Here is a 16,414-nt window from a genome sequence, read left to right on the forward strand (position 1 = left end):
AGGGATTACAATTGTGACAACTAGTGAGCAGGAAGGGCCCCATCACATCACATGACAATTCATGGGAACTCTTGCTCTCGCCCTGTGGGGAGACCAGGGGTTTGCGACAACATTCATAATGTTTTGCTTAATATGAAATTGGTAGATTTCTTCGATGCACGATGTATTACAGATTTTAAAACTGTACGTGTTCAATAGTAAAGGTTTTGTGAAACTGGGTGCAGTTTTTTTTAATCATAGAAGAAAGAGAGGAGTTTATTTGCCATGTGTACATGTACATTGGGATTCTTAATCTTAATGCTCTCGGGGCGTGTACAGTATTAAAGACAACACCACAAATTCTGCACAGAATGTTACAAAACAATAAACAATTACAATCACGGTTGACCATCTGTTATGTCCCCAGTATAGCTCAGTCTAGGGATGAATGGGGGCAAACATATGAGCCAGGGAGTAATGGACAGAAATAGACACAACTATGTTTAAGATGGCAGAAAAAACGCTAGAAAGTAAAATAAAAACACGGGGGTAAGTGAACAACAAAAAAAAAACCCTCTAATTATACTATTCTACAACCCAATTACCTGCTAAACCTGTCTCCCGAGAACAGGGTGGCAAAGCCAGACCGCTCTCTTCAACCAATCCAGAGAGAGACCAAATTTTGGGACACACCCACCTCCAAAAATGGACCCCCACATGGGAGGGGAGTGAAAAAACCAGAATATAACACCATCATTCACAACATAGCAGAACATACAAATGGGGGAGCAGAACAATAAACGCACAGAACAATAGATACATGGTAGCGAAGTAAAAAGTGCCGTGCAGAGGTGCCTTGATTTCTGATTAAGCAGTTACTGTAGCATTTTATGATGCGCATTGCTACAGGCTAGAAGCCATTGTGAAGCCTAGTGGCCCCTGCTTTAATAGTGTGGTATGCTTTCCAGAGCACAGCAATCTGGGGGCTACAGTGTTTAGGATCACTGTAGAGGAGATACTTGATTGTTACCACCTGTGGTCTGCCAATCAGGAAATCCAGTATCCAGTTGCAGATGGAGTTGCATAAGTCCAGATTTCTGAGATTTGAGCGGTAAGCAAACTGAAGTGGGTCAAGGAATCTGAAATACAGCAGTGTATATACACAAGGCTTTCCTAGCACTTCATTACCACAGAAGTGAGTGCCGCTTCGTGGTAATCATTCTAAGGCTTGAAGATGGCTTGGTCTTCTTGGGCAGTGGCACAATTGTGTTTTTTTTAGGCACTAGGGTACAACTTCATCCTTGCAGATGCCCCCCTGGTTCATTCCCTGTTAGCGAGTGGGATTGTGAAAGTATTGATCCCTGACCACCCCTGTCATTTCCTCAGCCAGGTGAGTTGACGCCAAAGTATGAAGTAAGCTATCTGTTTAGACATTGTTTTGCCATTGTCAGCTTGTTTTGCCATTATGAGAATTTGACCAAACTTCTGAATTAAGATGCAGGGTGACCATGCTTGCCATTTACACATGGTTTCTCAGAAGGCTTTCAACCAGAAAGTGAAGACAGTGAAATGTGAAGACCTCAGTATCCACTGCACGCATACTGTTGTACTGTAATTCTGCACATCTTGAGTATATTCCCTTCAAGCTTGAACAACATTCTCCTGGCCAACTGCAGAACCTAGAAACCTGCAGAACAAAGGAATGGATAATGGACATTCAGCTTAAAAGTGCATTTATTAGTGATCTTTACAATTACCTTATGTGTAACATGGAGTTTCTGCACTACTTTCCTCTTTTTTGTCAGGAACCTGATGTTGATGCGTCATTCAAAACATGAGTGCAAGAAATGTATTTTTTGATTGAAAAAAGCAAAATATAAGATGATAAGATGATGAACAAATTGTATTTATATTGCTGTTGTGCCTACAGTCACTAACTGTAGACTGATTTCTTCAGATTTTTTTTAATGTACAAATAATTCTTACCATGACGACAAATAGAAACGAGCAGAAAGCCATTTGATTCACATTTTGTGGATCTCAGAATGCTACCATGTCTGAACTAAAGCACATGTTGGCACAGGTAACACAAATTAATCTTCAAGCCTCTGGCGGCAGTTAAGCGGTTTGTGGCACACTGTATATCACTGTGACTAACTGGGACAGCACAGTGATATACTGTCATGCAAAAACCCCTTTCCCCAGTGTGTTTGGCACAGATGGACTTCAAAGTTCTGTCCTCATTCAACCTGAAGGACTGACATTTTAATTCAAGGTCGATATAGACCAGAGGGAATTTAAGGGAGTTTCCTCTGGTTATTTATTATAATTTGATAGCTTAAAAAAATCACTCCCCCAAACTTCCAAAACATGTTCATATTGTCTTATTTTCTACTTGTGGTGCATTTGAATTCATTCTTGCAAGCTACACTGGAACCTGAGCAAGTCACACTGCATAAATATATCAGCTGAATAAATCATAAATGTACTTTTCTGTAATTGTACAAACTGAAGCAGAAGTTGATCAGAAATAATTATATGACATCAATAATGAGCTCACAGTGAAGATCAGTGCAGTGTTTTTGAATTAGGACGAGATACATGGGGTGGGGAACACAGTGATTCACAGCAACACTAAGACCTCTGCCCTTGGTCTGTTTAGCTGCAGGGAATGCTGCCTCATAGACACACGAGACAGTTCTGGATGATCATTGGCAAAGCAAGTAAATCAAGAAAGTCTTCATGCAAACTATGAAGGACAAAGAAAGTTTATGTTGCAACAAGAGTAAAACCACCCTTTATTTCTTCAGAATTGACTGTTGACTTATATACAGCATTATGTTATAGATATGTTACTAGAAGAAGACAAATTATTTAAGATGTGCATATAACATGGATGATCAGCTGCACTAAAATAAAAGTGGCATTCTGGACCGAACACTGATTGAAACGAAGAGCTGCAGGCTGGCAGATCACACACAGGATTCTCCGGTCTGGGGGCTTTCGACACTACCTGGTGCCTCTGTCTCACGGAACTGTGTTTCCTATTTAAGCCCAGCAGGAGCTGCTGAGCTGCAGAAGCCCCAGGCGCTGCCCCTGTCACTGTGTGAAGAACAGACTACGCTCTGCTGCTGGAATCATGACAGCTCCTCTGGCCCTGGGTCTCCTGCTCTCTCTGGCTGCCTTGTCTTGTACGTTATATCGAGTGTAACTCTGCTTTATTGAACAAATGAACAGCAGTAGTACCTTAGAGAAAACAGGCAACGACGATATTGCGAAAATAAGTAAGTAAGAATTAGTTGTGTTGTCAGATTGTCCGATTTCTGTCGCTGGTTTTACCGTGTTAATATCCAGCTCACCTTCCGGAGTCTTCTCATCAGGAGTGTCTGTCTGTGGTGCCAACATGCTGGAACCATGTGTGTCCACTGCTCTTCCTTGGTCTGGCTGGGTCTTGTCTTTGCTGCTCTCCTCTCTCCTTCATTATTGCTTCTTGTACTTCAACCCCTCTGGATTGAATAACTGCATTCATTATGGAGTTAAGGATATCAAAACAAGTGGGAGTGATGTGCTTTTGTGGTGAAGGTTTTCGTAAGGAAGTGTATAACTGGGAGGATCACCCAAAAAATAAGACCGTATGAGTCTTCAGTCAATACGTGGTCACAGTGATACAGTCCCATACAAAAACCCTAGCTAAATTCTAACATTTTTAAATTAAGGTGTAAAATGTGAATTTGTGGTTAATTTCTGAAGCATTTTCTGCTGTTTGACCAGCCCACCAGCCCACAACTTTCTTGCATTTGAGTAGCTGTGCCATGTTTTCACACAGTCTGCACTGCTCTTGGGAAAAGCATGTCTTTACCTTTTACTGTGGTGTGACAGGATTTCACTGTGCTCGGCTCTGCTCTGCTTCTTGCCAATGGATTCCATTCTAGATACTTATAGGATGAATAGCTCTAAATCTGCCAATTATGTCAATATGATGCACCTCCTCTTGATTGATGGCTAAACCTTATAACTGGCACTTCTGCTGTCTGGGTTCATTCATGCAAACCACCTTCAATATCCAGGGCACAGCAGAGAGGTAACAGAGTAGCAACAACTCCACTCACACCAGATCTGCACTCCTTGCACTGGACATCATTTAATTAGCTAGGGAAATGTAAGTGAATCTCATTACAAAGGGATTTCTTTCTCCTACCAAATAAAATAAGAAAATGGGGCTGCAGGCTGCCAGATCACACTCTGGATTCTCACATCTGTAATGTTTCTACGTTACCTGGTGTCTCTGTCACACATGCAAATCTGGCAGAGCTGTGTTTCCTGTTTAAACTCAGCAGGAGCTGCTGAGCTGTAGAAGCCCCAGGCGCTGCCCCTGTCACTGTGTGAAGAACAGACTGCGTTCTGCTGCTGGAATCATGACAGCTCCTCTGGCCCTGGGTCTCCTCGGCCTCTCACTGGCTGCCTTGTCTTGTATGTAATTTCATTAGAGCAGCGGAGCTATATTTTAATTAGCATTACATTGTTTGGCTTGCTGTCAGCGGTGCACTGCATTTGGAAAAAGATAACATTCTTAGAATCAAGCAAGACCATACCAGTGAAAATGGAGATGTAAAATATTGAGTTTTGTTTCTGTTTCTCTGCTTGGGATTTTTTTTCCCAAGGAAATCACTCTTCTGCCTTTCTTTCAATTGTGAACTAAGCAATTACAGATTGTATTTATATTTCAGGATTTTCTGTGTTTTTTGTTTTCTGTGCCTACTACACCACTAAGAGTGACCCATTTCAACTTCCTTGCAGATGTTCAGTCCAGTGTCGAGCTGATGCAGTCTGAGTCTACAGAGGTCACACCAGGAGAGTCTCCCTGATTAAAATCTGCCACTGCTGGGATTTGTTTTGATGACCCTGACAGGTTTCTGGGAAAATCCTGGAGTGGACAGTTGGGATTTACTCCTTCTTCTGCTGTATCTGCACCTCAGCTGATAAAGGATAATTCACAGCCTTCGACAGACAGCAGCACGTTCCCTCTGGATATGAGCAGCCAGATGAAGACACTCATGTTTATTACTGTTGGAGAGACGCAGAGGAGCAAGTGATTTCCCACATGACGACAACATCTAAATAACAGGTGCAGGACGCCTTTGTGCTCCAGCAACATCTACATGGAAAAACTGAAGCTTCTCGACAGCCTTCAAGAGTAACAAACAGGTAAACAACTTCTTTCAGTCCAACTATTTCAAATTTAGCAGTGCAGATAATTTGTTCACTTTTCAGATTATAACACTTCTTAATTGAATATGGTTTCTTAATGGCATTTATATGTAAATGCTTTGTTGAGAAATGCCCTTACTTTGTCTCAATTGACAGGACAGGTACAGTCAGCCACACCTGTGTAGACAGGGATAGAGAACTTTGACACTTCTATTCCACTCCATTACTGAAGCTTCCAGTGCAGTCGTTATGGAATTGATCCTTGACTGCTCGATTAGGATTAGCTGAAGAAAAGATTTCAAAAGAAATGAAAGAACTATGAAACCTATATGACACCTAATTAATACAAAATCAATATCTGAAATCACATTAAATGCAGACATTTTAATTCTTAGGTGAAAAATAATGTCCAGGCATCTACAAAAATGTGACAATGACTTATCAGGAGTTACTTACATCAACCACAGTGATAGAGTTGTACTCTGGTACCGAATGTGTGTGTTTCTGATGGACTAACAAGTGCGCAGGAGGTTATTGTTAAGCAGAGTAGCCCCGTGATCACTATGGTGATTATCTGCCACAGTGAAACAGCTCAGTACAAAACTTTCTTCCAATTAATTCACAGCACAAAGGAAATATATGTTAGCTTAATGGATTTTGTTTTATGACTATTATGGGTAAGTGTGGGTAAGTAAATCTCACAAAGCTGCACTGTGAGATTCCTAGTACAGTAGACCTGCTACACGCTGGTTTCTTGTAGAGATACAGTTAGCTGTTAACGTGCACCTTTCTCACAGTAAATATAGAAAACACAGGTGATCCTTGAATTTTTCCTTGAGTTTTGAGTTTGGAAACACTTTATTCCAGGAGTCCCCAGTGTGTTGTGTGTTAGTTCTTCAGGACACACTAGCTCTTCAGAAGTGTCGGACAGCCGGCATATAGTGGTAGACTAGTAACACCTGTTCTACACATTTTTCTAGAGTGCCAGGTGAAAGACTTGAATTCAAGATTTTATTATTCTAAGCATGATGATGATTAATTTTAATTGCATTAATTTAGATTTAGATTTAACAGTTACATGAGGATCTTTCACCGGTCTGTCTGTGTACAGCAGGTTTTTGTTAGGTAGTTTATCACTGTGATTACTATAGCAGTGGTTGGAGCCACAGTGAAACAGACCCACACAAAAACCTCCCTTATCATCTGCTGAAACTGTATCTACTGTACAGCCGAAGAGTTAGAACAGGAAAACCCATAAGAAACCAATTGGAGTTCACGCTGTGGAAGGAGAATCTATATGCTCCCAGCTGAGTGATTTTTTTTTATAAAGAGCTTGCTGATTCAATATTAAACACTTAGGAGAATGAGCAAATTGTGTTGTGCTGTTAGAAAAACAATTCTCAGATTCTCAGATTTCTCATCAGGAGTCTTTATCTGTGGTGCCAACATGCTGGAACCATGTGTGTCCACTGCTCTTCCTTGGTCTGGCTGGATCTTGTCTTTGCTCCTCTCCTCTCTCCTTCATTATTGTCTCTTGCATTTCCCCACCCTGGGCTGCGTTTTACTGTGATCATGTTCCTAAGGGATGACTGTGTTCTTGATCTGTTTGAGGAAATACCATGGCATGTTTAGTGGATGGCACCATCGTGTAGAAGGTTTTTGTTAGGACATGTATCACTGGGAAGCTCACAACCAATCTATACCTTTGGAGTTGTGACTGGTTACAGCAGCCACAGTGATACAGCCCAGTACAAAAACCCTCCTGACACTATATCTCCCAGTGTAAAACATTTAGTCTTTGAAATCTCAGAACTATGAGAGATAAGCATGTCTAAGGCTTTGTCCTTTTGAAGATCTTGGGTGAGTGTTTCCTCAAAGGTTTTTGTCAGGTATACCACTGTGAGAGAGTACTACAACATACAGCCACTAGTGTAGTACTGTTCTGTAAACCCACAGTGACACAGTTCCATACAGGAACACTGTATGTTCCAACAATGAAACATTTTAATGTGTATACTGTTAATAGGTAATATATAAATGGGTGAGTTAAGCAAGTCAATGAATGTGGAAGATTATAAAGCTCTCGGATGAGCTTTTGCTCAGGAGGTGTGTGTCAGGCAGCGTATCACCGTGACAATGATAGTTCTGCCTGGGTTTGCAGTGACAGTCTGTTAAATCAAAAACACTTTAATATGTAATATTAAACAACATAAATGATACTTGTAAAAGAATATATTAAAACTAGGGGTAAAGTGCGAGCAAGCCTAAAGCTTTGTGATTTTAAAGATCCTAGACGAGGATTCCTCCGGAGGTTTTTGTCAGGCGGTGTGTCACTGTGAGAGGGTACTACAATGTTTATAGATGATGATGGTGTTTACACTACCACCAGCATCCACAGTGAAACAGTCCAGTACAAAAACCCTCTAGACACTGAACTTACCATCAGTGAACAGCACTGGTCCTTTACAGTCACAGGCCAGCATCTTTGATAGAGAATCGACACCCCAGTACGTGGGAACAGGGTCATTTTGAGGCATTAGTTAGCTCAATAATGTACTCAAGAGGCCCAATAAGAAGCAGCTCCAGCCCTTCAAGATGTCTGTCACCCCTTAGTGTGTCTCATCTCTGGGGAAAAGACTGAGCCTGTGACCTGTGCCGTACCTTCTCTCAGCACTGATCCACTCAGCTCTCCTTCAGCTCCCTGCTGTAACTGTGAGGCTCCCACAAAGCAAGATTTTGAGTCACGGTAGCCGGTCTGCAGGGCTCCACCCTCCCCACGCAGGGCAGGAGTGGGTCCCTGTATTCAAACTGGGAGTTTCACTTTAGGAGGACACAAGAAGAGAACACGTTGTGACTCCAGATACCCTTTAAAATGAAAGAAAAAACAACAAGCTCTTGGGACATCCAAGTGCTTCTGGAACACAATGTGCTAGAAATTCTAAGTGAACAGCCCCCGCAGTGATTTCTATGGAACAAAACTCCATCACCCTCCCTGTGTGAGCCGTGGTCTGTGTGATGATTGTCTATGAGCTCAGCAGAGCGAGACTGGCAGAGTAAGCGGCACGTTTTCACCGTGAGACAGTTCCTTCACTGTTTTTCACCTCAGTGAGACCTTCATTCGCTGTGAATTTCTAAAGCAGTTCTGGCTGTTTCCTCCTCCCACGGTTTTCCTGTGTTGGAACAGCGTTCTCTCTTCTTCACCATGTTTTCACACAGTCTGTCCTGCTCTGTTGTCTACCAGAATTTCACGGCGCTAGGCTCTGCTCTGCTTTTGCCCGCTGGATTCCATTCTAAAATGCGAGAGTGTGGGTGAGTGTTTAGTCGTGTAGAAGGTTTTTGTTAGGACGTGTATCACTGGGAAGCTCACTACCAATCTATAACATCTTTGGAGTTGTGACTGGTTACAGCAGCCACAGTGATACAGCCCAGTACAAAAACCCTCCTGACACTATATCTCCCAGTGTAAAACATTTAGTCTTTGAAATCTCAGAACTATGAGAGATAAGCATGTCTAAGGCTTTGTCCTTTTGAAGATCTTGGGTGAGTGTTTCCTCAAAGGTTTTTGTCAGGTATACCGCTGTGTGAGAGTGCTACAACATACAGCCACTAGGGTAGTACTGTTCTGTACACCCACAGTTCTATACACCCACACCCATACAGGAACACTGTATGTTCCAACAATGAAACATTTTAATGTGTATACTGTTAATAGGTAATATATAAATGGGTGAGTTAAGCAAGTCAATGAATGTGGAAGATTATAAAGCTCTCAGATGAGCTTTTGCTCAGGAGGTGTGTGTCAGGCAGCACATCACCGTGACAATGATAGTTCTGCCTGGGTTCGCAGTGACACAGTCTGATCAAATCAAAAACACTTTAATATGTAATATTAAACATAAAAGAAATTATACATGTAAATGAACATTTTAAAACAAGGGGTAAAATGCGAGCAAGTCTACAGCTTTGTGATTTTAAAGATCTTGGACGAGTGTTTCCTCAGGAGGTTTTTGTCAGGCGGTGTATCACTGTGAGAGGGTACTACAACGTTTACATTTGATGAAGGTTTTTTCAGTACCACCAGCATCCACAGTGATATAGTCCAGTAAAAAAACGCCCAAGACACTGAACTTACCATCAGTGAACAACTCTGGGCCTTTACAGTGAATGTGTATTGGGATGTGTTGCTACAAGTTTGCCAGTTATATCAACATGGTGCATCTTCTCTTGCTGCTACATCTTAGAACTGGCATTTCTGTTGTCTGGGTTCATTCATAAACCCACACGCAATATCCAGGGCACAGCAGAGGGGCACCAGAGAAGAGACAAAAATCTGTCCATCTGACACTTAGTAGTTCTGCACTCCCTGTACTGGATGTCACTTAATTAGTCAGGGAAAAATAAGTGAATCGCACCCCAACGGGAGTCCTTTCTTCTACTAAGTATAAGAAGAAAGAGGAGCTGCAGGCTGATCACACACTCTATGCTCATGTATGTAATGATTCTACATTACCTGGTGTCTCTGTCACACATGCAAATCTAGCAGAGCTGTGTTTCCTATTTAAACTCAGCAGGAGCTGCTGAGCTGCAGAAGCCCCAGGCGCTGCCCCAGTCACTGTGTGAAGAACAGACTGCGCTCTGCTGCTGGAATCATGACAGCTCCTCTGGCCCTGGGTCTCCTCCTCCTCTCACTGGAGGCTGCCTTTTCTTGTACGTTCCTTCGTTGGAGTAGGGCAGCTATATTTTGATGAGCATTAGCTTGTTTCTCTTGCTCTCAGTGGTGCGCTACATTTGGGAAATTGAAGATCACCATTTTAGAATCAAGCCAGAAAAACGGCGACGAAACTGGAGATGTAAAATGCCGGGTTATGTTTCTGGTTTTCCATTTGGGCGTTGTTTTTCCCAGGGCAACACTTTTTCAATTGGTAACTCGTGGACCTACAGATAAGTTTCAACTAGGCAATATGGTACCTGTCTCTTACTGTATTCAATATTTCTTTACATTTCAGGATTTTCTCTCTGGGTTTTTTTCTGTCTACTAAGCCATTAAGAATGTCCCATTTCACCTTCCTTGCAGATGTTCAGTCCAGTGTCAAGCTGAAGCAGCCTAAATCTACGGAGGTCTCCCTCATTAAAATCTGTCACTGCTGGGATGCGTGTTGATGACTCTGGCATGATCTGGATTTTCCAGTGTTCTGGGAATTTCCTGGAGTGGACAGTTTGGATTTACTCCTCCTTTTGCTGTATCGACACTTCAGCTGATAAAGGATAATTCACAGCCTTTGACAGACAGCGGGATGTTCCCTCCAGATATGAGCAGCCTGAGAAGACTTTCACCTTTATTAGTGAGGGAGAGACACAGAGCAGCAAGCGATTTCTAACATGAGGACAACATCTAGAGAGCAGGCATGGGATGGTTTTGTTCTCCAATAACATCAACACTGAAAAACTGAAGCTCCTTCAGAACAAATTTCAAGAATTACGAGCAGGTAAATGTTTTCTTTCAATCCATCACTTTAGCAGAGCAGGTCTCTGGGAGTTTGGTCAAATAAGTAACAGAATCATCATGTGTTTAATTTTCGATTTGTAACATTTCTTAATTGAAAATGGTTTCAAGGGCATTTTCATATTAATCCTTTGCTTAGAAATAACCTTGATACTCCTATTTCAATCCATTACTGAATCTTCCAGTTAATTAATTATGGAACTGATCCTTCACTCCTAGATTAACGTAGATGGTGAAGATAATTTATTAAGGATTTTAGAATACAACACCTAATCACCTAAATCTGAAAACACATCTAATGCAGAAGCTTTAATTCCCTGTTATCTAAATACCTTTTTCAATGTTGGTGGCCTGTAGTTCTACAGCACACATTAATTAATTTTCAGTCACAGGACTTTAATATACCAGCATAATAGTGAAGTGGACTGTAATCTGTCAAAATTACATTCAAATAAATTAGCCACAGAAATAATGACTTGGTATCTACATTAATGTAAAATAAAAACAAGAAACCTGACAGGGTTAAAAACTTCACTTCTAAAGATCAATCAAATTAAAAAAGCTAAGTAATTTCAAATGTGTCCTTTTCAATGTCAGATCAGTGTCTTGTACTTAAAACACAAAATCTGTTAACCATCAAGCATTAATGTCCGTACATTTGTCATTCATGTTCTGAACAGCCTTTGAACTGTCTTCAAAGGTCCATAAATTAAAATAATAAAGCCCTGTCAAACGGTTTCCCCTGCCAATCAGGAATGAGCAACGTGAGGAATTTTCTCAGAATTGTGCAAAGTGAGATTGTTCATAAGAAATGTAGCATTATCTTTTGTAGATTTTCTCAATAAGCTTTCTCATTAAGAGGTGCCCGAATATAAGTTTATATTACTTTACACTTTGTCGGAGTAATTTTACACCCCACTGACAGTTTACAGTGCTTTATAAATATAAATTACAACATACACCAATAGTTTCCTTTGCTTTACAAATATAAATTACAATATACACTGAAAGTTTACAACGATCTTCCTTTGCTTGTGCCATGTTTTACCAAAACTCCCTATACGTTATACTTATAGGAAGGTTTTTGTCAGGGAGTATATCAATGTGATTATTATAGTAGTTATGGTTACCACAGTGTAACAGTCCACTACAACAACCTCATTATGCTGTTACTGTGACATCTCCGGGCTGTATGACACTTCACTCAGTTTTCATCAAGGAATAAGGCAGCAATCTTTGATGAAAGATCATTCTGCTTGATTACAGAGTTTAACAGCTGTGTGGGTGTATAATTCTCAAAGAGTTACACCACATGAATGTCTCAGGAAGGTTTTTGTCAGGGTGTGAATCACTGTGATTATTATGGTAGTTATTATGGTAGCACCAACAGTGTAACAGTCCACTGCAAAAACCTCTTCGTGCTGTTACTGTGACACCTCTGGGCTGTATGACACTTCACTCTGCTTTCACCAAGGTATGAGGCAACAGACTTTGATGGAAGATCCTTTGGCTTGATTACAGAGTTAAGCAGATGTGTGTGCGTGTAATTCTGAAGTACTTACACTACTTGAGCCTCACAGGAAGGTTTTTGTCAGGGAGTGTATCACTGTGATTATTATAGTGGTTATACTGCCACAGTGCAACAGTCCATTACAAAAACCTCTTCTTGCTGTTGCTACAGCTCTCCAGGACTGATACTTCACTGTTTTTGCCAGAGGAAGAGGCAGTAAACTTTGATGAAAGATGATTCTGTTTAATTGCACATAAAAAATGTCTGGGACTGGTGTCCCTTCCAGGGGGTATCCTGCCTTGCGCCCATTGCAGGCCGGGATAGGCTCCAGCTCCCCAGCAACCCAGTACTGGATCTAGCTGTTAGGAAATGAATGTTTGGATGGACAGATGAGAGTGTGATTCTCAAAGACTTACAGTACATGACTGTCATAGGAAGGTTTTTGTCAGGGTGTGAATCACTGTGATTATTATGATAGTTATAACACCCACAGTGTAACAGTCCACTGCAAAAACCTCTTCGTGCTGTTACTGTGACACCTCAGGGCTGTATGACACTTCACTCCGCTTTCACCAAGGTATGAGGCAACAGACTTTGATGGAAGATCCTTTGGCTTGATTACAGAGTTAAGCAGATGTGTGTGTGTGTAATTCTGAAGTACTTACACTACTTGAGCCTCACAGGAAGGTTTTTGTCAGGGAGTGTATCACTGTGATTATGGTAGTGGTTATACTGCCACAGTGCAACAGTCCATTACAAAAACCTCTTCTTGCTGTTGCTACAGCTCTCCAGGACTGATATTTCACTGTTTTCACCAGAGGAAGAGGCAGTAAACTTTGATGAAAGATGATTCTGTGTAATTGTATTGAACAGATGTCTGGGACTGGTGTCCCTTCCAGAGGGTATCCTGCCTTTCGCCCATTGCAGGCCGGGATAGGCTCCAGCTCCCCAGCAACCCAGTACTGGATCTAGCTGTTAGGAAATGAATGTTTGGATGGACAGATGAGAGTGTGATTCTCAAAGACTTACAGTACATGAGTCGCATAGGAAGGTTTTGGTCAGGAAATGTATCAAAAGTGAGTAATGAGTTAATGAGTGTATAGCTTTTAGTACTGGCAGTCACAGTGTATCCATCCATTCCAAAAACCTCTTTCTGCTGTTACAGTGTCTCTGCTGAGATATATGGCACTGCATTCTCCTATCACCAAGGTATAAGGCAGCAAAGTTGAATGAAAGATCATTTTTGCTTCATCACAGAGTTTAATGGATGTCTAGGTGTTTAATTGTCAAGAACATACACTACATAAGTCTTACAGGAAGGTTTTTGTTAGGAATTGTTTTACTGTGGAACTACTGTTCTAGTAGTGGTTGTGGTTACACAGTGTAACAGTCCATTACAAAAACCTCCAGTGATAAGGAGTGTATGACTGCAATCTGAGTGAAAATTGACTATTGGCTGTTTCACATATGAATGGAAGTGAATCTGATGTTTTTAAAGGTGTAGGATATTCTTGGGGAGCGTGTCACTGTGACTATCCTGGTGGTGGCCACTGTGAAACTGTTCTGTACATAAACCTCCTCTCACAAGTCTCCCTCCGATTCCTCTCCAGTTACGCTCCCCAGTCTAGTGTTTCACAGCAGCTACTCTCGGAATAAACACCGCGATATGTCTATCCTGAAGTACAAGTTAAACAGCGTTTGCACTGTCTGCGTCATCACATTAAATAAAACAATGAGGCACTGGCGATGGTGACGATAGCTTATTCACTCTGTCAGTAGTGCGAGTAACTGTCTCATAATTCTGCAGTGTGAGATTGTTCATACATGCATGAGCATCTAAGGCAGTTTGTCATTTTGTAATCCTCCTCATCTAAAAGCATCCTTATGCATATAATGTGATGTAATGTCACAGATTTCCTATATTTTCCAGCGCTCATATGATAAATTTTACTTCCTTTGCCTTGTACCACGTTGTACCACGTTTTACCATGATTTCCTATTCTTTACTGTTCCCATGACTCTCCTGGGCCATTATATCTTTATATTCTGATTAGACGTGTATGACTCTGAACACAGAGACACACACAATCTCTTAGTTATATTTACATCGATTCAATACGATTCAGTTTGTTTTTGTAATGAACAGTTCTTTCCGGACCCTATGCGGACGACACAGTCCGACGGAGTGGGGAAACACTAAGGAAACGTCATGCAGGAAAACGGGGCTGAAGACAGGGGGGCGTGTCCAAGGTGCGCTGGTGCACGGGGGAGGTATGGCCGAGGCGAACAATCCGAGAGAGTAGTCCTTAGAGAATATCCAAAACACAAGGGTAAGTCCAAAACCAGGAGATCCATCAGAACACGAAGTTAAAACCACGAAGGCCGGGTCGGAACCGGCAGACAGGGAACAGGAACGGGAACAGAGGTTAAGACCTTAACGGGACCAGGCGCTTCCAGGTCCCTGACTCGCACGATACGGAAATCAGATGCAGAGTCCGGATGAGCGTCAGCGCCTGGCTTTTAAGGTGGGCTGGGAATGGGAAACAGGTGCACAGAATAAAGTCTCATGTGAAAGGGCTGGATCACCCTTAAGGAGGGGGGACTATAACTGTGACAGTTTTCTCTCTGGTAAGTGATTTTGTAGGAAGAATTTATACTATGTGAGCCTCTTAGGAAGGTTTTTGTCAGGCTGTTCATCACTGCAATTACCATAAAAGAGAAGTTCACTTTATTAGCCATATACAATTTCTTGCATGAGGAATTTGTATTTTCACATACCCCAGCTTGCTCTCCATGAGACACACAGGCACACAGACAGGGAGAGAGAAGCTGAGGGTCAGAGCGCAGGGTCAGCTATTTATACAGTCCCCTTGGAGCAGTTGGGGTTAAGGGCCTTGCTCAGGGGCCAAACAGAGTAAGATTCCTCTGCCCCTATAGTAGTGGCAGCTGCTCCCCACTGTATAACGATCCATTGGAAAAAACCTCTTCTGATAAGAACTGTATATCTCTGAGCTCAGAGACTCACACAGTCTGACAGTCTCTTTCAAACATTGTCACAATAAGATATAGAAGAAAGTGTAAAATTGTGTTGTGTTCATAATGGCAGGACAAAATCCAGAGGTCACTTTGTCTAAACTGTTGTTTGTCCCTGATGCTGTACTTTTTACACTCTTCACATTGGAAATAGACAGTCTAGATTTAACACAATCTCAATGGTCTAACCTGCTGCAGACACTGCTTGAGATATTTATTGCAATTTCACATTAATTCTATACAGTTCAGTCTGTTTTCACTCCACAATGCACTCCAGAATGCACACCATATGAGCCTCAGGAAGGTTTTTGTCAAGCTGTGTATCACTGTGATTATTGTGGTAGTAGTTATTGTTACCCACAGTGTAACAATCCATTACAAAAACCTCTTCTGATAATGAAGGTGCCAATCGGAACCCTGAGACTCACATACAATACAATCTAAAACTTACTTCTTCATATTGATTAGAAACAATTCTCTGTGTTATATAATGTGTTGGATGAATTCTAGATAAGTCTCATGTGAAAGTTTTTATCAGGGAGTGCATCACTGTGATTATTGTAAATGGTTGTTACCTACAGTGTAACGTCCATTACATGAACCTCTTAGAATGAGGTACAACTCCGAGCCGAGAGACTTACACACAGTCTAACAATTTTGTGTTCACATTACTTCAGTACAGTTCAGTATGTTCTCACTGTTGTAAATAATCAAGTATAACATACTCTTCAAGTGGTTCAATTTCAGGTTATTGAAATTTGTTCTTATTTTTAGAGTGCTTGCACAAAGAAGTCATCTAGTTGCTTTTTGGTTTGCAACTTTTGGTATATACTGTAGTATGGTGGTGTATAACTGTGATAACTGTGACATTTCAGGGGTTACTTATATCAGCCACTGTCATACAGTTGTGTTCTGGTAAAGTATGTGGGTGTTTTTGGTGGACGTTCGTGAACAAGTGTGAGAGAGGTTTTTGTCAGGCAGTGTAGCACCGTGATTATTATGATAGTGATGACCACAGTGAAACACTTCGGCACAAAAACATCTTCCCATGTAGTCTACACACACCCTGTTGAAGACACTGCACATCCAGTAAACATCTTCTTAGTGGGAAAAACACTGTGATTATCGCAAGATGGAGGCCAAACAGAATTTTTTTTAAAGAAGCTAATTAATAAAAACTG

General features: G+C 41.4%; 2 long non-coding RNA genes and 1 gene segment (V, D, J or C); 2 read left to right on the top strand and 1 right to left on the bottom strand.

Annotated features, from left to right (window-relative positions):
- The window catches only part of LOC148659954 (uncharacterized), a 153,485-nt gene that overhangs the window by 124,956 nt on the left and 12,115 nt on the right, over window positions 1-16,414 (bottom strand). The gene's annotated exons all lie outside the window — the stretch shown is intronic.
- LOC148659960 (immunoglobulin mu heavy chain-like) overlaps window positions 1-16,414 on the top strand; it is a 113,591-nt gene that overhangs the window by 77,481 nt on the left and 19,696 nt on the right.
- LOC148659961 (uncharacterized) lies at window positions 3,305-7,106 on the top strand. The gene is made up of 3 exons (XR_015939334.1): window positions 3,305-4,449; window positions 4,777-5,184; window positions 6,799-7,106. It is a non-coding gene; the product is annotated as an uncharacterized LOC148659961 (long non-coding RNA).

The sequence above is a fragment of the Lepisosteus platostomus genome, chromosome 6 (genome assembly GCF_059453375.1).
Source record: "Lepisosteus platostomus isolate fLepPlt1 chromosome 6, fLepPlt1.hap1, whole genome shotgun sequence".
Taxonomy (NCBI): Eukaryota; Metazoa; Chordata; class Actinopteri; order Semionotiformes; family Lepisosteidae; genus Lepisosteus; species Lepisosteus platostomus.